This window comes from Acomys minous, assembly GCF_964271855.1.
Source record: "Acomys minous genome assembly, chromosome: 3".
Lineage (NCBI taxonomy): Eukaryota > Metazoa > Chordata > Mammalia > Rodentia > Muridae > Acomys > Acomys minous.
In genome coordinates this window covers 127,310,458-127,334,275 of record NC_140485.1, presented here as the reverse complement: position 1 = coordinate 127,334,275, position 23,818 = coordinate 127,310,458, and the positions used below count along the sequence as shown (strand labels likewise).

Genomic DNA, 23,818 nt, shown 5'->3' with positions numbered 1-23,818 from the left:
GCAAGCTGTGCACTCGGGCCGTAGCTGTGGGGCGCGCACCCGCAGCACGCGCGCTCCCGCAGCTCCCCATGCAACCCGCACACACCCTACTGTTGGCCGCCGTTCATCCACCCCCCACTTTGATCTCATCACCCCGCTGCACCGCGTTCCAGCTAGCTGCCCTTGGCTTTCCAGCCTCCGCTCCGCCCCAGATCTCTAACCCACTCAAAAGTCTGACAATCCTAGACTACGAAGGGCCGCTTACTGTAGGGAATTTTCCCTTATATTTTTGAGATGGAACCAGTGGGAAATAGCAAGCTCCTCCCCCGAAGTAAGCTCACCCAGATACAAGACAGTCCAGATGTGACCTGGTTTCTTAAACTACATAAAGAGTAATACTGCTTGTAAAGAAACAATAAGAAAAATACACAGCCAGGTGTGATGGCACAGATATGTAATCCCTGTGCTTTGGGAGGCCCAGGCAGGAGGATTGCCAGGCCTAAGCTGCAGAGTGAGACCTTGTTTAACAAAAACATAATAATAATAATAATAATAATAATAATAATAATAATAATAATAATAATAATAATAATAATAAATGAATGAAAACAGCATTCTCACCATGCAACACTGTAAGCACCCTGCCTGCATGCATACGTATGTGTAACTTTTTGAACAAATATTGTACAATCCATAATTTTGAATATTTATATATTTTTAAACAGTGTTATTAACACAGCTCAGGCATATTGCATATGAGTGTGTTTTACTTTTTAAGTGAAAAAAAATACTGTTCCCTGTTTTTCAAATTCATGGATTGGAATCCAGGTGTAGAGATTTTGTTTTTTCTTTTCTTTTCTTTCTTTTCTTTTTTTTTTTTTTTTTTTGGTTTTTTGGTTTTTTGGTTTTTTGGAGGCAGGTTTCTCTGTGTAGCCTTGGCTGTCACTGTGCTGCCGCTGAAAGGGTTAAACTGCCTTACCCAGGAATATGGTTTATGGGCAGACTGAAGTACAGTAATATGCATGTATTAAGTGGTAAGTGGGGTTGACAGGATGGTTGTCATACTGCAGTCTAGGCTAGGGTGGAACGGGAGGCAGTCACTCCTTCTTGAACCTCCAGAGGGCCAGGATGAAACTTACTATTGTCATTACAAGCCAAGTAGTGCTCTCAGACACAAACAACAACAACAATGACGACGACAACAGGATGCTGAGAATGGCTGCACACTTTAATCCCAGCACCCAGGAGGCAGAGGCAGGTGGATCTCTGAAACCAGCCTGATGTACAAAGTGAGTTCCAGGACTCCGTCTCAAAAACACCGTAATAAGTAAATAAACAAACAAAGATAGAAGTAATTTTTTTTTTTAAAGAACATGAATTCTGGATGGCTACAGTCCCCTTTTTTTCACTGTAATGCCAATGTTGCTCAAATTTGTTGCCCTTCATATTTAGACTGCACAGTAGGCCCTCTGTATTTCTGCCTTAGCCACAGGGTTTGATGAACATGTTTTTGCTAACACCTCTCCCTGCTGACTTGGGATTACTGTTGCAGCTTTCACTAATGCCAGGCTTCTTGAGCACAGCCACCGGTGGAGACTGTAACAAGGCCTCACCCACCTTGTTTCAGATTTAGATTACACACCAAACTCAGTCTATTTTTGGTGTGTGTGTGTGTGTGTGTGTGTCTGTGTGTGTGTCTGTGTGTATGTGTGTGTGTGTGTGTGTATGTGTGTGTGTGTATGTGTGTGTAAGGGGCCTGTTTTGCCTTCCTTTGAAGCTTTAATTTTTTAAATATATTATTGTGCCAGGATATGTCTTGCTGTGTTTTGTTGCTGGACACTTAATTGTTTCCCTTAATTCCAATAATTATTTTCTTCAACTCATGGAAATATTGCTTTGATCATTTTCTTCTCCTCTCTGTTTTGCCATTTCCCCCCCACCCCCGAAATGTGATAGCCATGTATTATAGGAGGACTTTGAGACCTGGCAGCAGTATAAATAATGACACAGAGGCTCTTTTGCATTTTAATGCTTAGGCCTTGTAGCTAGGGCAGACTCCCAGCCAACTTTCTCTTTTAACCTGACTAATCCTGCACCATGTCCCACCACATGGCTAGCTCTACCTATCTTCTCACTGGCTGGATCTGTCCACCTATGTGTCCATTGGCAAATCTCTGTGCCTCTTTTCTTCTCCCAGCATGCTTCTCTTTCGTGGAAGTTAGTTTCACCTTCTATTTCCTATCTGGCTATTTGCCATCAGCTCTTTATTACAACCAATAAGCAAGTGATGAAGGATGAATATTGACAAAACATATGACCAGTGATGGGCCACAGAAACAACAGTACCAAGATCTGGCCAATGCTTAGCTCTCTGCTGGTTTAGCAATCAACAGTTGAATATACAGAGACATACCTTCATACAGTATACCCCAACATCTCCCCCTTTTAGTCCGATAAATAGCTTTTATCCTAACATCAACAAACTCTATACAATAAGTGTAATTATGAGAACTATCAGGTAAGAATTATATTCACAATGTCCAGTCCATTTGTATTTGGCAACCTTGGAAAAAGTGGAAACTTCCACTATCTGTGTTATCTCGGTGAGTTCAAAGTTCTGTACCTAAATCATTTTCTATCATTATTCAAATTTTCACATAAACTTCTTAAACCATAAAATACTTTCTTAGATCCTAAAAAACTTAAGCTTTCATGTCTTTAATCTTTGTAAACTTTATATCTCTTTTGTGAGTTTAAATTTTTTTGTTTGTTTTGTTTTTTGAGACAGAGTTTCTCTGTGTAGTCTTGGCTGTCATAGACTCACTCTATAGGCCAGGCTGTCCTCAACCTCACAGCGATCCACCTGCCTCTGCCTCCTGAGTGCTGGGATTAAAGGCGTGTGCCATTTAATAACAAGAAAAACTGTAAGACTATAGCCATCTAGTCTTGAATCCCATCAGAGACCTGAAAAGGATAAATTCTACCTGAGTAAAATGGAAGTGCAGAGCAAGCAGCTTCCAAATCTATAAAAGTGACAAGGACCATTGGCTACCTGGTCAGTACCCCAAGGTTCCTCTGTATCAGTGAGGGGTCCATCTTTGACCACCAGGCCCAGAAGATCTGACAGACTTTTCCGTGAAGCAGTAATTTTGAAGTACTGTCCTACATTGTCTCATCAAAGTTGGGCAATCAACTTCCTAGTGTCCTGCTTGTCCACACTTTTGACAGCCCGCTGTCAGCAGTGTTTGGCCCTGTGGCTAGCTTTGTTATGTTTGAAGCAAGCTCCATTTGGAGGTTCTTTGGTGCTCGTTTTCTTCTTCAGAATAGAATGGGGTGATGCAAGGAGCTGATGTGTCTCTCTGTCAGAAAATTTATTATTATTATTATTATTATTATTATTATTATTATTATTATTATTATTATTACTACTACTACTACTACTACTACTACTACTACTACTACTACTACTACTACTACTACTACATCATCTGCAAATCTCTGAGGTGTTTGAGGACCACCTATCTATCTCACTATAGGAGGAAGAACTCAATTAGTTGTGTTTTGTTTTCTTTTTAATAAGTTGAAGTCACTGACCTTTGGTGTATTTGTTAATTCCTCCCCCAAAACATCACTGCAAGCTCTTTGCCAATCTTTATTGATTATCTATGTAGGCATAAGGTTATTGTGTAGTTTAAATACTGGTTTTCTTTCTAAATGTTGTAGAAACTCTGCTCCCCAATTGTCCCTCTGTTATGCAAATAAAGCAGCTTACAGCCAATTGATGAGCTTGGGAGAGGCTAGGAGTGGACTCCTGGCAGTCAGATGAGGGGGAGTTAGGAGAGGAGGGGCCACAGGAGAGGTCCAAGGAAGAGGAAGAAGGAGCTGGAGCTGAGGAAAAGCTACTTAAGTGCACATGTCGCTGGAATTTTGCTGGGAGTAAGACAAAATAACTTAAAAGGTTAAGAACAGGTTTAAACTGCCCAGATTGTGCTGTGAAGCTTTGTATTATAAACGAGCCTCAATTGTTTGTGTGATAGCTAGGTTAAGAATCAAGCTAAGAGAAACAAACAGATTTATAAAAATAATTTCAGAAACATAATGAGGAAATTTCAGCATTAATATAAGATACTGCAATCTCTGCTAGTTCTGTATCTGCTAATTGATGAAGTCTTATTCTTCCTTTCACAATCAATTCAGAAAGTTTTTCTATACAGGTTTTTAATTTTTCACTCTGTTTTTGTCCTAAAGATATCCTCACTAAGATATTATCTTCTCTCTGCATAAGAATTCTTGTGGGAGAATCAGTAGAAAGCAAAATAACTAAAATACAGTCCAGCTTTGGATCCAAACAATCTGCATGTGCATGCTATAATTTCTTTTCTATGAGAGCCAATTCTTTCTCCCCTTCAGATGATAATTTTATTAGTCTATTTAAGTTAGAATCACCTTGTAAGGTTGAAATACTTAGCTCTTCAGTAGTTAATCCAATTATGGATCATAGCCAATTATTATCTCTCAGTAAATTTTGAAAATCATTAAAAGCTTGTAATTAGTATCTTCTGACCTTTACCTTTTGTGAATGAATTTTTTGTAAACCTACTTTATATCCCAGATAAGTAATAGAGCCTCCTTTTTCTATTTTTTTTTCAGGAGGAACTTGTAATCCTTCAACAAGGCAAAATTCTTTTTACTTCATCAAATATTTTTCCTAAAGCATCTTGATTTGGTCCAGCCAGCAAGATATTATCTATATAATGATAAATTATAGATTGAAGAAAGTGTTCACAAGTTACTTCTAATGGCTGTAGTAGAAAATATTGACACAAGGTGGAACTGTTTATTATTCCTTGTGCCAAGACCCTCTGTTGTTACCTCTTTTGGTTTTTCATTGTTAAATGTGGGCACAGCAAAAGCAAATCTTTCCTCTATATTCTTCTTAAGGGTTTTTGAATAAAAAAAAGCAAAATTTAAAATCAATCACTGTATTTGGCCATGCCTTAGGTAACAAAGAAGTTAAAGTGATTCCAGGGTATAAAGAATCCATAGGCTGAGTTATTTTATTGATATCTCTCAGATCTATCAGCATCCTCCATTTTTTGTATTTATTGTTAATGACAAATGTAAGAGAATTCCAAGGGCTGGTGGATTTTTCTACATGCTGAACCTTCAGCTTCTCTTGGGCCAGCTGTTCTAGTGCCTGCCATTTTTTCAATTTAAAGGCCATTTCTCTACCCAAACAGCCTTGTCAGTTAACTATTTTAATGGTAGGGCAGTTGGTACTCTATCAGCAGTGGTCCTTCTTATAAATTTGGAGAGTCAATTTCTGTTATGCCCTACCTATGGATAGTCTGGAAAGTCAGTAACTGGTTTTGATAGCATTTTAAAATAACTTATCAAAATGATCTCCTATTTTACAGTTTGTCCTAGACTTTGTTTTACCTCAGACAATGTCTATTCCCTAAGAGCTGGTATCTACCTTCTTAAGTGGCTAAGCTGGATTCCAGGAATCTTGTGAAATTACTGTTTCATCTGCGCTTGTATCCACTAGGCCTTCAATCTCAATTCCATCTAATTGTAATTTCAACTTCACTCTCTAGCAGTTTGCCAAAATATCTGTTTTATGGTATCTTCAGAATCTTTTGTTTTATCTATAGGAGCTGCTTTATCTCTGTCAAATGAAGTAAAGTTTTGAGTAGCACTGTTCATCCTATCAGGTTTTTAATTTTTTAGACCCTCTCTAGAACAGTCTTCTCCTTGGTCAGCAGGGAACAAATGGCTCATGTGTATTTTGTTGGGCCCTGATCAAAAGCCCTTAGGCAGTTTTCCAACAGTAAAAAAATGGATGTAATATATCTGGATGATCTACATCCATAAGTGTTGTGCCTGTTTCTTCCACATGTTTTGATTTTCCCAGGAAGCCTCCTTCCTGGATTATCATTAAAGAGAAATGTATCCTAAGGAATTGTTGGTCTACAATGCTTTAGGAAATGACCTGGGCTTTCATAACCACGGCACTGGACATTCTGAGCTCTTAGACCTTTTGTAGCTGTCTGTCCAGTCACAACTGAATCGTAAGCATTAGACCCAATATCCGTAGTAGTTTTAATCCATTCATATATAGTTGCAGACCTGGGCCTTAAAAGTCTAATCACCTTTTTGCATTCAACATTCTCAAAAGCTCTTTAATTAAAATATCTGTAGCATCTGGATCTGATACTGCTTTATTTAGAGCTGAAGTTAACCTTTGTAAAAAGTCAGTGAAAGATTCATCTGAACCCTGGGTTTTCTTTGTAAATGGCTCAGATAATTTCCTCTGCTACTCAACCTTGTCCCAAGCATTTAAAGCTACTGTACAACATTGTTCTAAGATGCTATCATTAAAGATAATCTGCATTCTTAATTGCATATTAGCCTTTACAAAGCAACTGGTCCTTGATAACATCAATATCTCTAGTCGTATTTTGCTGCTCCAAAATTGAAGCCTTATCTTTCTACCATGTCAGCCGTTGTAGTTGAGGACCAGGTTCTGAGATGCCAGACATCGAGTCTACCCAATCATTTGGAATTATATGATTTTGCATGGCCCAGTTATTAAGTATTGTTTACATACTTTGAAAGCATGCCATATGACATTATTGCTTCTTTAAATCTCTTTAAGTCTAGTTCCTCTATGGGCTGCCACCCAAATTCTTCATGACTTTGTGGATTTCTCTCATCTGGAGCTACTTCTATTACTGTAACTGGAAAAATCATTGTGTGCTTTCTAATGGGCCTGGCCTGCCATCTTGCAATCTTGTTATAAGGTGGCACCATAAGCTCCAGACTCTTCTGAAAATTCTTTATTCTGATTTAAAGGATCCTCTAACCTCTGCTTTATCACCTTTAATCTAACACTCCATTCCTCAGTTCTCTCCTTATCTTTATTTTGCTCTTGTAAAAAGAGAATATAGAAAACTGTAATCATAACCAAACAAATTATAATTATTTCCAGGCTGAAAGTCAAAACAAGACTATATAGGGTCCAAGTGCATTCTGCCATAGTATTTTTCATATCTAAACACAGTATTTTTTTTAGTCTTACTCTCTTCTTACTTCAGATGTTTTATTTTCTTATTTAAACATAATGTTTCTTTCTATAATTGTTTATATTCAGTTTCCTTTCTTCAGTGTCTATACACATTTACAGAACAACTTTACTTACTTCTTTTTCTCCTTCAGTATTTCTGTGACTGTCTTATGTTCAATGTCTTTCTTTTTTTTCCCCCCAGTATCTATGGACTTACAGAACATTTCTACATATTTCTCTTTTACTGCTTTCAAACTTTTATACATATTTCTGTACTCAAGTTTCAATAAACCATTTCTTCTGGGAAGTGCACATTTCAAGCCTACATTGCTGGCTCAGTAGTTTTCTGCTTTTGCTCCCTGTCTCACGGGAGCATATTGTGTCTCCAGGAAGGTGCTCATTGGTAGCAGGGTGTGCCTGCTGATTGGGCTTGGGGACACAGTGGGCCCGGGTTGGGAACTTCTCTGCCCACTGTGCCTATGGCTGGCCACTACAGTAGGGTTGGTGGAGCCACACTGCATTGTGCTGTTTCTTCCGTTATTGCCACCTACTACTTGCCAGCTCAGGTGGCCAGCTGTCTCTCTGCCACTACACTCACAGATCACAGAGCATTGTGAAGTTTCAGTGAAAACATCTGGCAGCTACCCCTTCTGTGCCTAAGTACTCTGGTCTGGCTCCTGTGTCAGGAACTTTTGGCCTAACGCCTGAATCTTATGTCCTAAGCTTGGCATACTTGCCCAGTGTTGGGCACCAAATTTTGTGGGACTTTCAGACCCACCAGAAGTAAAAAATAAAGACACAAAGGCCTTTTAATGTTTTAAAGCTTAGGCCTTTTAGTTAGGCCAGACTCTCAGCCATCTTCCTAGCTTAACTTGACGAATCCTGGCGCTATGTTCTGCCATGTAGCTAGCTGTACCTCTCTGATCTACTCTGTTGTCTGTTTACTTCCATGCCAACTAGCACATCTTGGTGCTTCTTTTCTTCTCCCAGCATCCCTCTCTTGGAAATTCTGCTCTCTACTTCCTTCCTTGATATTGGCAGTCAGCTCTCTATTACAGCTAATAGGCAAGTGAGAAAGGATGAATATTTAAAAAATATAAGACTGGTGACGGGCCATAGAAATAACAATTCCAAGATCTGGCCAGTATTTAGGTCTCTGTCAAGTCAATAGTTGGTATATATATATATCATGGTTATGAACCTACCACTTGGTGTTTTAAAAAGTCAGCCATTTCATAATTTTGTCAGCCCACTGAAGTTTTAACTTTTGATGATCATTGTTTTTCATATTTTATTTTATGTGTATGGGTATTTTCCTGGTACATGTATCTGTGTACCAAGTGCATGCAATGCCTTCCAGGCCAGAAGAGGGCATTAAAGATGTTTTTAATTCACCATGGCCATATAGGTACTTGGAATTGAGCCTCAGATGTCTGGAAGAGCAGCCAGTGGGCTCTTAATCTCAGAGCCATCTCTCCAGCCCCAACCATCATATTTTTAATTGCATAGATTTTTCTATTATCTTCTGGTTGCTTTTTTCAAAGCTTCTTGTTTTTAATAATGGCTATAACTAAATTAAAATTTCCAAAGTATTGTAAATAGAATTGATTAAAGTTGGTGTTCTGTTGCATTAGTTTAGCCTTATTTATCATCTATTGTTTTCTCCCCTGACAGCTTCATTTATGCTGTAGATTTTCCTCATGTGTCTGGTAATCCTTCGGTTGCTGCTCTCTGGAAAAAGGATATGTGTGTAGGTAGCTCTGTTATTGAGGTTGGTTATGTTTATCCAAACTGTTCTCTGAACAGGTGGGGGTTGGGCTGCAACCATGATCCAAAGTAGGAGGTTAGAATGGCAAGCGATGGTAAGAGACTTGGAATTTTGTCAAAAGACTCCAGTTCACTGGACCATTGGGTAATTTTACTGATATTACTGAAAAAAAAATCTAGAGATACAGGGAACAAATATTATTTTCAGGAGGTTAGACACAGTGGGCCAAGGAGACATAAGTGCCAGGGCCCCAGAGTGGCCATACGAAGAATTCTGTGTTGGAATCAGCTCATGGAAGCTGAGATTTATAAGCCAGTTTATATAAGACTATAAAATACTCTTTTCCTCTTGGTCAGACTGACTTACATAGTACCAACATATTTTTTATTGAAGAAGAGACAGGTGCCTCCCTTTCTGGCAGCCAGCAAGTTGAGGGCTCTCCAGTTGTGTAGGACCACTAGACAAGGGGTATGAGTTAGTTCTAGGGTCAATGTTGACTGCTGGACAGTGTCTGCCACCTTGGTAGAGATCTACTTAGATAGACATGGACTGTAGAACTCTCCCCTTCCCCGACCTCAGTCAGACCTGTAGCAGCTACTGAGGTTGTCACGCTTTCCCCAATAATGATTGGGAAAGCAACCACCCAACAATTTCTTGTGTGACTTAGTGAAGAATACAGAGCTCTTCCTTTGTGTATAGGATGAGTTAAGGACACAATAGAGCCAGGAAGAAGGGACCACATAGAAGTAATGGTCTGGGGAAGCCCTAAGAAATGATACATTACTGGATTTATGACATATTAGTTATCTCTGTGGAATATGAAGAAGATGTGTGTTCTTCTTCATTAAAAACTCTAAAAGTATTTTATTTAAAATATAAAGTACATAAAAAAACTTTACCAAAAGTACAACATAACTCTGCTAGACTTCAAGACAAAACTAGAAAACTGGGAATAGGGGTACCTCGAGACCCAGCTATTCCACTCCTTGGAATATACCCAAAAGATGCTCCACCACACAACAAGGACATATACTCCACCATATTCATAACAGCCTTATTCGTAATAGCTAGAATCTGGAAACAACTTAGATGTCCCTCAGTCGAAGAATGGATAAAGAAACTGTGGTACATTTACACTATGGAATACAACTCAGCTATTAAAAACAAGGAAATCCTGAAATTTGTGGGCAAATGGATGCAAGTAGAAATGATCATCCTGAGTGAGTTAACCCAGGCCCAGAAAGATACACAGGGCATATACTCACTTGTAATGGGACACTAGCCCAACAGAGATGTCCCATGAAAGTCTTCACTTAGCCGTAGATTGGGATAGATACTGGAACTTCCTATTGGGACTCTAGGTAAGAGAGGTAAGGAAGAATGGGAGATAGAAGGATCCAGAGGGTCCTAGAAACCTTAAGAAGACCATTAAGGCTGGCAGATCTGGACCCAGGCAGGTCAGTTCAAACTCCTGTACCAACCAAAGACAATGTATAAAGTTAACCTAGAACCCCTACACAGATCTATATAATGGAACGCACATTCTCCACAGCTGTGTGGAGAGCAGAGACTAGGAAATGAACTATGGTGCCCCCTATTTGACCTCTTTCCCTTGGTGGGGAAGCCTGGTGACATCCGGAAGAGTAAGCAGGCTACCAGGAAGAGACCTGATAGGCTGTGATGTTATAGTGAGGGAGGAGGTCCCCTTCTGTCACAGACCTAGGAGAGGGGAGTAGGGTGAAAGAAGGAAGGAAGGGGGAAAGGGAAGATACAAGTAAGGGGATAACAATTGAGATGTAATCTGAATAAATTATTTAAATAAAAATAAAAAAGTGTAAACCCTCTTTTGCTACAAGTTTTAAAATAACTTTTGGAGGGGGGATTTTACCCAATTGTTTTACAGATCCTGAGATAAGGAAAGTTTACATGTCATCAAAATCTTTAAAGATACCCATGGCCTTGAAAGGGGGGGGGGATTTAATAAATAAAACAAAGAGGGAACATTTAGACAATCAAATATCTGTGATCGTATTTACGGTTTTCTTGATTTAAAATGTAAAAACCATGAGTTTGCCTCTTTGCTGTTATCAGGCACATCATATCTCTTTCCTGTGCCGTTTTGTTTTCCTTCTCCCTGTTAGAGAGTCAGGAGTCATGTGTGACCCAGGACAGGGGCTTTAGAGGAAACATTTAGGTAAACATGCTTTAGCCTTAAGTGGGCAGGCCAAATCCTGTCCCCAAAGATAACTTTTTAGTAGAGTAAACCGGTATGAGACAATTAAAAAATATATACCCAAAAGCATTAGAATCTCTGTATGGATGAATCCAGTGATCCACATACCCACAGTGAGTTTTTCTGTATATACAGAGGGATGTAGACAACTTACAAAGCTTAACAAGTATTCTCCTCTCCCAAAAAGACACATCAGGGAAGTGCCAGAGATTACACTGAGGAGGCTCCTTCAGGGGAGCTGTGTCCTTCATATAAAAGTCAAAGGGAGAGGGGCTGAGGGCTTTGTATTCTGATTGGGTTTAAAGGAGACTTGGATTTCCCAGGAGAATCTGATGGATATAACTGGAGGCACAGAGGTAAGGATGAGAGCAAAGAGAACAGAGAGGTAGTTTTGGACCACTTTCTCTAGTAGAAAATTGAAGTGTCATCTTTTTCTAACATAGGTAGATCCCAAATAATGAGACAGAGACCTATTAGGTTAATTCAACAAGCTTTAATCACAATAACTGAGGAGATATTTATCTGTTCTAGCCTCAGTGCTAACCTGGCCACTTCCCAGACACATTCTTTGAGTTACTTGCCATCCCCAGTCTTGCCTTGCCTCGCTCTGTCCCATGTGTATCCTCATAATGAATCTTTTGGTGACCTGCTCATAGCGACTCCTTCTTGCACCATCACCTGTCTCATGGCCAACTGCTTCTTCTTTCTCCTTCTCCCTAGGACCTCTGACTGAGATCAGAAGTTCAGCCTTCTTCTTTCGCTCTTCTGCTCAGTAATTGACTGTTCAGTTTTTTATTAACCAACCAGAGATACTTGGGGAGCATTCTTTACACAACACTGATGACACAGGTGATTCCTCAATACTCACTACGAAGACTATGTCTGGGCTGTAAGCAGATCCTGGTGCCCAGAAATCAGCATCTGAACATGCAGTGCACAAGACCCTCCTCCAACTTTCCCATGTGGTGGCAGAATTTTTAAGATCTCTGAGAATTTGCAAATTGAATGTGTCACTTTCTTGCCATTGAGACTGGTTATTAAGGTTATATTGATGCCAAACTGTATTCGAATTAAAAATATAATAAGGTGGTGAGGTTTAATGATATCTGTGAGTCCAAGTGGAGAAAGAGACTGAAGGAGACAGTCAGGAGGTGTTGAAGGATCCAGTTTTAAATGAGAAGAATTAGAGGGAGGAGAAGAGATGTCTTTGAGGATAGGGCAGCAGTAAAGAAATTCCAGGATTAGAGCAGACAAGATAGAGATGATCTAGGAGATGATTTTCTCTACACATCTAAGTGTCAGGGGCAGAATATTACCAGGAGGGTCTGGGGACGGAGATCAGCAGAAGAGAGAAAGAGTGAGAGGAGAGAGGAGGCAAGGGAGAGCAGAGAGGGGAAAAAGAGATGGGGTGAGTGAGCAGAGGTTAAGTAGCGTTGGACAGACTCTTGATTCACAGGACGTCCCCGAGTGCATTGTGGCTCATCAAGACAATGTCCAGATCATGAGGGATGGGTGTCCTGAAAAGATGATGGCCACTCAGAATGCATGGCATATCAGTATGACTTTACCAAAAGGGGAACATTTAACAGACAGGTTCAAGAAAAAGACATTTGCTGGAGTAGGGAAGGGAAGGCAAGTAGGCAGATAGAAGAGAGAAGCAGTAGAAGGGACAGACTAAATCTGAAATTGAATATGGTGGATGGCAGCAGTCAGCAGAGATGAATGAATTTAGGCACCAAATGTAAGCATGCTCTCTACACTAGGAGACAGCCACCCAGCTGTGGGAGAAAGAGGGTTTTAAAGGGTTCCTAAAGGCTTAAGGGCTGGTCCTTCTCCCCCAGAAGATTTTTCCTTTCATGTTAAAATAGAATCCCTAGCTTAGTCAGGTGTGTGAGAGTGTGTGTGTGTGTGTGTGTGTGTGTGTGTGTGTGTGTGTGTGTATTTGAAGACATCAGACCAGCTTTATGAGTGCCAGATGCTCTTTTGCCTGTGAGGGGTAGGGGAGTGAAAAAGCTCATGATTACCTAATAAACAGAGCTTCCAAGCCACAAGATTTCTGAGCAATGTGTTTAGGCCTCTGTTTGGACTAAGCTAGGGTAGCCGTTTTAGGGTATTCGTGGTTGTGCTGCCATCTTAATGCTTGTTTTGTGACCTAACTGTAGGGTGCTTGTTACTGAGCACAGTTCCTATTTACCTGGCCTGTAGGGCTGTTGGGTGGGGCCCCTGACATCTCAGTGTGCTGATATAGAGCTCCATGCCTCCCTCACACTAGAACCTTTCCCAGGAAAACTTTCCCTACTGCATTTACAGCACACTTGTTTCACGGGGGCCATATCTGCTGGTATAGAGGAATGCAGGCGTGAAAGTTTTTTCTTCAGTGCTTTTCCAGGCTGGCATGTGTGTACTAGGCAGGTCTCCCGTTTACTGTTTTCCTAGACATCTTCCCTAGCATCTTTTTGGAAGAGGCTTATTTTTATGTGTATGCTTGTGCCTGCATGAGATTATATATATGATGAAGTGTGCACATGCGCATGGAGGCCAGAAGAGGGAGTCGTCTGTAGGCTGTTTTGACCTCCCTGATGTGGGTGCTAGGAACTGAATCTGTGTCCTCTCTAACAGTGGTAAGTGCTCTTAACTTCTGAGCCATCTTTCTAGCCCACCTCATGTCATTTTATTCTACTTATCTGTTGTTTTTTCCTCATATCTCATATTACAACTTACTATAGTTTATAGTCACGTTGGTTAGGAATTAGTCACTTTGCTCATTTCTGTGACAAAATACATAACAGAAAGCAACTTAGGAAGGGGAGGGTTTATTCTGCTCACAGTTTTGAGGGTACAGTTCATGACGGCTGGGGAGGCATGCTGGCCAGATCATGAAGCAGCTGGTTATGTTGCATCCATCATCAGGAAGCAGAGGGAAGAAGGCTGGGGCCTAAGGTTTTTCCCTTTCATGTAGTGCAGGAGAACTGTCCATGGAATGATGCTTCCCTGCTCACATTTAGGCTTTCTCACTTCAGGTAACCAGATGTAGAGATTCCTGTACCAACCAAGGACAATGCATGCAGTAAACCTAGACCTCCTATTCAGATCTAGCCAATGGACAACACATTCTCCACAGTTGTGTGGAGAGCAGGGACTGACTCTGACATGAACTCTGGTGCCCCCTATTTGACCACTTCCTCTTGGTGGAGAGGCCTGGTGGCACTCAAAGGAAGGGTAAGCAGGGTACTAGGATGAGACCTGATAGGCTGTGATTATATGGTGGGGGAGGAGTCCCCCTTCTGTCACAGACCTAGGGGAGGGGAGTAGGGTGAAAGAAGGAAGGAAGGGGGAACGGGAAGATACAAGTGAGGGGATAACAATTGAGATGTAATCTGAATAAATTACTTAAATTAAAAAAAAGAGAGAGAGAGAACAAGAGAACCCTATGTACTAGATCTTAGTTAGGTTATAGTTCCCTTATCTGAAAATTGTGGATGATTATCTGGGTGATCTCATGGGACTGAATTCTTCTTGATGATGTCACTAAGAACTGTGCACATCAAGTACCTTAGATGACCTCAGCTAGCTGCCCCTTGGGTCAGTCCATATTGAGAAATAATAAAGAGAAGAGCTCTCAAACAAAACCAAACAAGCAGCAATAACAACAAACAAACAAACAAAGAAAAGAAAGAAATTCCTGTGCGTGTCTAAGCAGAGGTGTGTCTCCCACGTGATTCTAGCGCCCCTCAAGCTGACAGTCAAAATGAGCCATTGCAGGTAATATTGTACAAGAACGGAGGACTTAGCAATGTGAGTTAACCTAAAAATCTATTAATTTATATAGCCAAGCTGAGAGAAACTTGCCATACAGCCTTTTCCTCCCCGGTTCCTTTCTGAATATTATTCCCCTTAGGCTTACTTTGTACAGACTCCGCTTCATTTTCTAAATCTAACCGATTCCACCGAGCTAGGAGTTCATATATTCAAGTTTAGAGAAAAGAAAAAAAATTAAATGTCAAGTGTGAAGTCTAGCTCCAGTTTCTTGGCTTTCCCCAAGAGATGGCAATCAGAGCTCTGGCCAGCAGAGATGTCTTCTTTGGAATTAAAAAAGGACACAGAAATACAGAAGAGTCAGTCTTAGGAATTCCCTTCATCTAGAGAGGTAAGGGATTATCATACTGTCTGCCCTCCCACCCACTTTCATGTTTAGAATTGGCCAGAGTTGTCATGCTTGGCTCTCTGTAGCAGCCACTTTTCTGTTGTTGTTAGTAAAATTTTCTGACCAAGATCAATTTAAGGAAGAAAATGTTTATTTTAGCCTCTGAATCCAGAGGGATAGAGTCCTGCAAGGTGGGGAAGGCACAGTGTGTCAGAAGGAACAGGAAGCTGGCAGATCACGTTTTGTTGACACACAGGAAGCAGAGAGGAAGAACCAGAAGTGGCATGGTCTATGAACCCTCGAGGTGGGTCCTGTAACATACTTCCTCCAGTATGGTTGTCCTTCTCTGAGGTTTCATAAGCACAGACTGCTGACTGCGGACCAAGTGTTCAAATACATGACTTTCCAGGGGGACATTTCTTATCAAACCACCATGTTTTTAGTACAGAATTTGACGCAACACTTTGCTATCCAGAGAAAGTTGTGTTTTGGTTACCAAGAAGAGCTGGGGGAGTAGGTTCTGTGTAGGTAAGTAAAACAATCTCTACTACATTTGAAATGGCGATCAAATTTGTGTGTGTGTGTGTGTGTGTGTGTGTGTGTGTGTGTGTGTGTGTGTGTGTATGTGTAACATAGGTCTTCCTATCAGACTGTGAGCCCTGCTGGATTGGGGATTATGTGTTTTGTCTTCCATTTTACATTTTGCCGTTGTAGTTGCTGCTTAGCAGCTGCTCAGTGACCACTGGATAAGTGAATGGAGCCCAGGGCAGATGTTATTATTAGGTGTCTACCAAGTAGTCAAGACTTCCTTAGTGCTTCTCATTACATTTCAGTTGGTCCCCAGGCCAGCCCTGAGGCAGGTGTTCATTACTTTATTATGCAAATGAGAAGGTTTTCTGCAGTGCTTAGTCTGCTATCAATCATCTGCAGTGGAGTTTTCCCTGAAATCCTTTATTTTCATCTCTAGACTTTTCACTGTTTTCTCAAATATTTTTTTCTCTCTTAGTTAGTTCATGTTCTTTAAATACTTTTTAAATATTTCTTCTTTTTAAACATATACATTTATATTATTACACAGAAATAAAATAAAGTATATACAGCAGAAGGAACCACGAAACAGTCAGGGATTTTACAAATGTTACATTCACAGTGATTTGGTTATTTGTATTTGGCAATCTTGAAGAAAATATGTTGATGTTTTCTGAATATATGGCTACAGACCTTGTCTTCTGGTCCTATTAAGGGTATCACATTTAAGTGTTGTTTCTATTATATTTTCTGACATTATGGGAAATAATCTCTGCTCCTTTGTGTGTGTATAACATAGCTGAGCTTTACTTGTGGATTAAAAAAACACACATCTTGGATTATATTGCATTTATTTTAAAAATACACTATTTAGTATAGTTTTATATGTACAGAGAAGTTACTGAGTCAGCACAGCGCAATATATGTTATGTGCGTTGGATACTTGTGCTCTGATCCTAATGTGTCATATTGATTTGCTACACTTGTAAAAAAAATGAAGGAACTGATACTTATTTATGTATTATTAATGAGAGTGCATACATAGCCAGGTTTGTTTTTTTTAACCTAATTTGCTTTTTCTTACTTAGAATCTCATTCTTGAGTGTAGTAGCATGGAGCATGCCTTCAATCCCAGCACTCAGGAGACAGAAACAAGCAGATCTCTATGAGTTTGAGGCCAGCCTGGGAGAGAAGAATCTCAATTCTATTACCGTAGTACACTAACTGCTTCAGGCAGCGTACGTGTCTCCGATGTGACCATGACCATTATAAAGAGTTCTTAGCAGGTACTCTGAAAATGTCCCCAGCATCTTTCTCATAATTAGAGAGCATATGGCTTTGAGGAGGAAGACTCACCAGGTAGAGTGCTGAGTGCAGTGTTTACTAAAGAGAAAACTGGGGACATTTAAAAGGGTAAGAGTGGACGGTGGTTAAAGGGATATTTACAGAGGAAAACACAGTCAGGGTGAGAGCAGATGGTGGTCAGAGGATTCACTGTGGAGGACAACACTTTCTGGAGATCAGAGTTGCCGATGATTGAAGGGACAATTGCACAGAAAATGTTCCCAAGGGTTGAGTGACAAGGGTGCTGACCTACGTGTTTATGTAGGCTTCATAGTGTTTCCTAAACTTTCTGGACAGCTGGCTTTCTGTGGTGCTACTTTCCTGTAGGGATGAGTGACAGGTTTATATATGAATTAACTCTTCAGGGAAAGGACAGTGGTTTGTCTTTACTAGAAGTCTTCATCTTATTATCTTTTGGGTAGTTTAGAATCCACATCTCCATCAAGAGTCAAGGCATCACCAAAACATGATTCAGATCTTACTCTTTTCACTGGGCTTTGAAGTCCTGTAGTTTCAGCACCTGGTTTTGCAGGCTGTTTTATATGAGGTGGGCCCATTCTTAGTGACCTTCAAACCTGGTAATTCCCTAACTAGCTACCTAACAGTCCAGACTCTCTCATGCTTAAAAACTTAGATTCAGATGTTACGCTGTTAGTCATACCATTTTAGGTTTAGAAGTGTTGTAAATGTCACTCACTGAATGTTGAGCTAGAGGCAGTTCTGAAGAATGTGTAGAAGACATTGGTTTATGTCAAATTCATAATAATTATGGTGGATATGTGAGTTAATGTAGATTAATTTTCTTTATAAACATAAGTATATATTTTGTGTAAAACATGGACTGAGCATGTACTTGTGGGTTTATATTTGTTACTTTTAGTGCTCTCTCACATTTGCTCCTTTCAAAAGGAGAGAGAGAGAGAGAGAGAGAGAGAGAGAGAGAGAGAGAGAGATGGGGGATTGAGAGAAGAGCTTTCAGTTTTACTACTTGTGAATTTGGACATGAGATTTTTCACTTGATTTGATTGTCTTTTTATTGTGAATGAAGAGGTTCTATCACCAGACAAAGAGACCAGCCTTAGACCCTGTGCATTTGTCAATCCAATTGGAAATAAAGATGTAGAAAGACATAATCCAAACCAAACTTTTAAAAAAGGAAACTAGACATTCTGGAACTAAAAATGGAACGAATGCTATACAACCTACAAGTGTGTTAGTTTCACTAAATCTCATGTTTTGCTATTTTGTAAATCTTTGAACCAGAGCTGCTTCTGCAGAAAAACCCCAGCTGTCACGAGGTAACCAAACGCCTGCAATTTCTGCCCTCATTTTGTGTCTCCTTCACTTTGGGCCACCTCTGTATATCTGCAGTGTGGCCTGTTACTCTCTCAGAGCTCTGCCTCAACCATCTCAGCCCCATCCAAGACTGGAAGAATAGGAATAAATCACTTTCCCAAACTGCAGTGACCTTGGATTCCAGGAAGAATAAAAGCTCCAGCCAGGCTTGATGGCACATGCCTTTAATCCCTGCACTGGAGAGGCAGAGACAGGCAGATCTCTGTGAGTTCAAGGCCAGCCTGGTCTACAAAGTAAGTCCAGAAAAGACAAGACTACAAGAGAAACCCTGTCTAAAAAAAAATCCACTGCCCCCCATTAAAAAGAAAGAAAGAAAGAAAGAAAAGAAAAGAAAAAAGAATAAAAACTCCTGGACCGCTCCACTCTCCTATCCCTGGAATGTACATACCCAAGATGGCAAGGCTGCATCTCATAGCAGAAGTAGTCATCTGATAAGAACGAGGTTGAACCTTTCAAGTGGTGACAGATAAGGAATTCTTCAGACTACATGCAGTCCTGAAACAGTGACCATGCAGACCACAACTTGAGCAGGAAGGCTTCTGTATGCCAGCCTCTAGTGCCTACCCGTAGTTGTGTCTCTACTCACACCTAAATAAAGCTCATGTCTGTAGCTGGAAGTTGGACCTGGGCCTCCTGGACCACTTTATCTGTACCTTTTCCTGGAGTGGCCATGCTTCTTCTTTTGGCTTTGTGTTATTAATCATGTCTTCAATTGGCATACGGGAACAAGTAGCCTGTTGGGGATGCTAGAACTCAAGGACTTGCCCTAAAAACTCCCACTGCTCCCTCAATTTTAGTCACTGAGAAAATATCACCATTACTTTTCCCTTCCCAATTTAAAAAAAAAGGAAACCAGCCTTGGTGGTGCATGCCTATAATCCCCATATGTAGGAAGTGAAGGGAGAAGGTTCAGGGTGAGCTACAAGAAACCATGCTTGCAAATATAGCCAATAAGTGTACTTGTAAATCAGAATGATTATTTTATTCATTTATCAACTTCAGCAACCTTGTGACTAAATTACACACCCAGAAATGTGGTTACTACTGTGGAAAGATAAAGTTCCATAGTGCCTGACTTTTGACTTACTTTAAACAGACAGACAGACAGACAGACAGACAGACACACACACACACACACACACACACACACACACACACACACACACACACACCAGTACTAACTGTTCAGAAGTTTGAATTTTCTCCGTACTTAGAGAAAGGGAAGAAAATACTTTCTTTGAGGATTCAAGAAGGAGGAAGGGTTAAGGAAAGCTTTGTAGACAACAGTGTTCTGAGTTTGTTATCTAGTGAAAAAGAACTAGAGCAGATCTAATTTATCATCTCTGTAATTAGAAATGAATACAATAGAATTAATTTAAAAATTATGTCCGGAAAAGTGACACCTGGTTCGTGGTGTTGTTCTTACGTCCATCAGGGGCAGAGCAGATGGCAGTCCTTTGTTCATCCTAGCTTGATGCCTGGTTTGGTGGCCAAACCTGTTTTATGCCTAGGACACATAAAAATCAAACCAAATCCAGGCAATGAGGCATGGGAGGAGGAAAACAGAGACTTGTGGACCACCATGCCACCCACAGACCTGCCCGCTAATGCACAGCGCAGGTGGGCCCTAGATACCTCTTGATGCCATGCCACTAGCATGGATGGAGGATGTCACCCAGGGTCCCACCAGCTGTATAGATAGCTTGTAGTGGGAGCCACCACAATGTATGAGTATGTGGTGATCATATGGGAGAGAAAAAGAAATGGAGCAGCTTGACCATTGTGAAGAGAGATGGAGCTGCAGACTCTGGAGTGTAGAGAGAAGTAGCCTATTGTGAGTAACCAGCCCTGCCATCTGGTCCCACGGTGAGGTCTTAGCCTGAAATGCAGCTGAGAGCTGTGAGTTCTGGAAAGCTATCCCTGCCCCTCACCAGCTGCAGAACTTAGGAGAGCAGGGCCTGCACATCCTCTACGAAACACAGTAAAGCTGACCTTATTGGAGGTGGAGCAGGTGAGCCACCCCCAAGGGCCAGAACGTGGAAGAGATGGCCCTGCCACTCATCTGCCATGAGGTGGTATGGGTGCGTGGGTAATGTTCTCTTCCTCTCCCTTTTGCCACTACAGTGGCTGGGAAAACTTGCCCTGGGGTCATGAAAGTGGGTAGAGCTATCCCTGCCCCCTCGTGTGGCTGTAGCATGTCCTGCACCTTACCTGGGAAACACAGTGTAGCCGGCCCTGTTGGTGAAGGCATAGATGAGCCAGCCCAGAGGATGTGAGAGTAGGAGAGCTGGCCCAGCCCCTCACAGGTTGCAACACTTGGGAGAGTGGCCCCCTGTAACTTGACTGGGCAGCACATTCAAGCTGGCTCTGGAGGCATGGGTGCCTGAGAGGATGATAGCAGGAGAGCTGATCCTGCCTTCTGTCGATGGCTGCATTGCATGACCCAGCCCGAGCGGTGCTGGAGATCTTGGCCTGGTAGTGCAGATAAGGGAGAGCAGACATGCTGACCAGCTCAGCTACCACCCAGGCCCAGATCTAGGCCTCTTAATTGTCCCACCCCCAAACCTATATCATCTGTGAATGATTGGGACATACAAGAAGGCCAGTCCTGTTGTTGTAAAGCTGTAGGATCTGTATGGCACAGGGCAACAACAGGATAACCAGGAGGAGTTCTGATGAGGATCCAATATTGATGCATCACGTCACAGAGGCCAGAGACCTCAAACCAGACTCACTGCATGGAACATTTGCAATGAGTGAAGTTATGTGGACAGATGTATATACTGTGGGACACACTGTGACAGACTATAGCTTCCATGATGAGATGTTTTCTATGCTTTGGTTTTGTTGTTTGTTTTCTGTGTGTTTTATTTTGGGTGGGAGGTAGTAAGGGCAAAAGGCAGATATTAGGGTATAGGGAGAGGAGCAGGAATACGGTACATGATGTGAAACTCACAAGATTCAATAAGAAGATTTTTTTTTAAACCTCACTTTTGTTGGTCTGCTATGAGGGCTAGTTGATGAGCTAGCCCAGCAGTCACACAAACCATAGGAGCTGAGTTGGATCCCTGGAACCCACAAAAAGTGGCTCACATCTCTAATTTTAGCATGCCTACAGTGAGATAGGAAGCAACAGAAGGTCAGGAAGACTGGAGTGACAGATACAAGAGAGAGTCTACAGCAAGATTGAGAGAAATGCATACCCAAAGCCATATTCCTTTTTCCTCTCTTCTCTCCCCTTCCTCTGTGTGTGTGTGTGTGTGTGTGTGTGTGTGTGTGTGTGTGTGAGAGAGAGAGAGAGAGAGAGAGAGAGAGAGAGAGAGAGTACAAGAAGAAACAAGAAAGTTGAAGTGTGAGATGAGACAGCAAAGAGTATGAATACACTTTTGAGTTTTGTGTTTCCCACCACAAGGGTAGGGCAGAGACTAGTGTGGCAGCCAGTACAATACAGTGAACATTGACTTTGACAAGCATATACTGGTTTCATGGAGTTGTTGTTGTTGTTGTTGTTGTTGTTGTTGTTGTTGTTGTTGTTGTTGTTGTTGTTGTTGTTCTTCTTCTTCTTCTTCTTCTTCTTCTTCTTCTTCTTCTTCTTCTTCTTCTTCTTCTTCTTCTTCTTCTTCTTCTTCTTCTTCTGTGAATAAGTAAAGCAGGATGGTTTAGATCTAACCAGTTGGAATTATCTCTGGGGTATATCCACCCTTCCTTGGACAACCCATAATTGACATCTTTCTAGCACTGAAGGGTAAGTGCTCTTTGCTCTTTTTCTCCAGACCTATAATCGCATGCTTTCTCTGAAAGCCATCCATCTTCTCCAGTCTTAGGACAGCATGTTTCTAGTTCAGAGAACTCTTCTAGGATCCACTGTAAACACATTCAGTTTCTACCAGAGTTTTGCACATGGAATTCACATGACTATATAAAAGCCAATATAGAAGAACCAAGATTCTTCATAAACCCTTGTGGAGCTTCCTCCTGTGTTTTTGATTTAGAATCCTGAATCTTAGTCATGCAAACCTATTAGAAAAAAATTGGTTGGGCTGCCTGCATCATGGGATCTAGGGATGTGAGAAAGATTTCTTTGACTACGTTCTTAGATTTTAGTTTAATAGTTCTGGTACTGACTGTAGAATGAAAAACATTATAGCTGTCTAGGCACTTTTGATGAAGAACTGGTGTAAAGTCTGCTAATAGATTCTGTAGTTAGACCATGCTCTTCACCCATCCCAGACGTCTATATTTCCATCCCTGTGCTTATGCTATAGATGTCTAGATTGTTCCTTGTCATTTCAGTGGCATTCCACATCTTGTCACTCTTGCATTTCTTTTATATTCAACATATTTCTATAAGAATTATCTTCCTAAAGTTAGATGGGATAATGTCACATTTATCAAAATTGTTTGATGGATTTTACTTCTTAGAAAATTACAGTGTAACCTTGATTTAGCCATTCTAGTTCTTACAGTCTGGCAGTTACATACATACTTTGTCCACTTTTTCCTCCCATTTCCTGAAGTCAGGATGTTAATACTTTAATTTTTTTCATCAGCATCCTATAATTCTTTTCTTCTTAGTCCCATACCTATTCCTTGGATTTCTGATTGAACTTTGGCAGTCTTAATTCTACAAAGAACTATGCTATCTTCATCCCATTGGTCTTTCTGTGATATGAAAACCAGTTAGAGGCAATGGCATAGTCTATTCGCCTTTTTATAATAAAAATACCATCGTTTAGGTAATTTATAAGTGAAGGAAAATTTTTTTCTCATAGCTTGGGAGGTTAGGAAGCCCATTTTTGAGCTGGTAGAGGATGGGGTAGTTGGGAAGGGCTTGCTGTTGGCTTTCAAGGTGATGCTTTCTTGAGTCATCTTAATGTAGAATAGAAAAAGATGAGTGCTGTGTTCTCATGTGGTGGAAGGAAAAGCATTTAAAGTTTTTACTTTATGTGTATGAGTGCTTGAATGTATGCATGTGTACCATATGTTTGCAGTGTCCATGGAGGCCAGAGCAGACATCTGATCCTCTGGAACTGGAGTTCCAGATAGTTATGAGCCACCAGGTAGGTTGCTGGGAATCACACCTGGGTCCTTTGTAAGAGCAGCAAGTGCTCTTAACCACTGAGCAATCTCTCCTGTCCCTCAAAACATTTTACAAGAGCACTAATCCTATTTCTAAAGGTTTCATCCTTCGATTTAATTACTTCCCTGGAGGTCCTACCTCTTGATAATTATTGCTTTGGTTTCTGCATGAAATTTGGAGGTATACAAACATTCAAACTATAGAAGCTAGCTTCCTTAACTTATACTTATTGTACATATTTCTTAAACATGATTATACATTATAAAATTAACAACTCTATTAAAACCCTTTCTTTTGATACATAATACTCACACATGCAT

At 40.8% G+C, this 23,818-nt stretch overlaps 1 protein-coding gene across 2 annotated transcripts in view; it reads left to right on the top strand.

Annotated features, from left to right (window-relative positions):
- Positions 1-23,818, top strand: part of EPM2A (EPM2A glucan phosphatase, laforin) — a 119,201-nt gene that overhangs the window by 1,083 nt on the left and 94,300 nt on the right. The gene's annotated exons all lie outside the window — the stretch shown is intronic.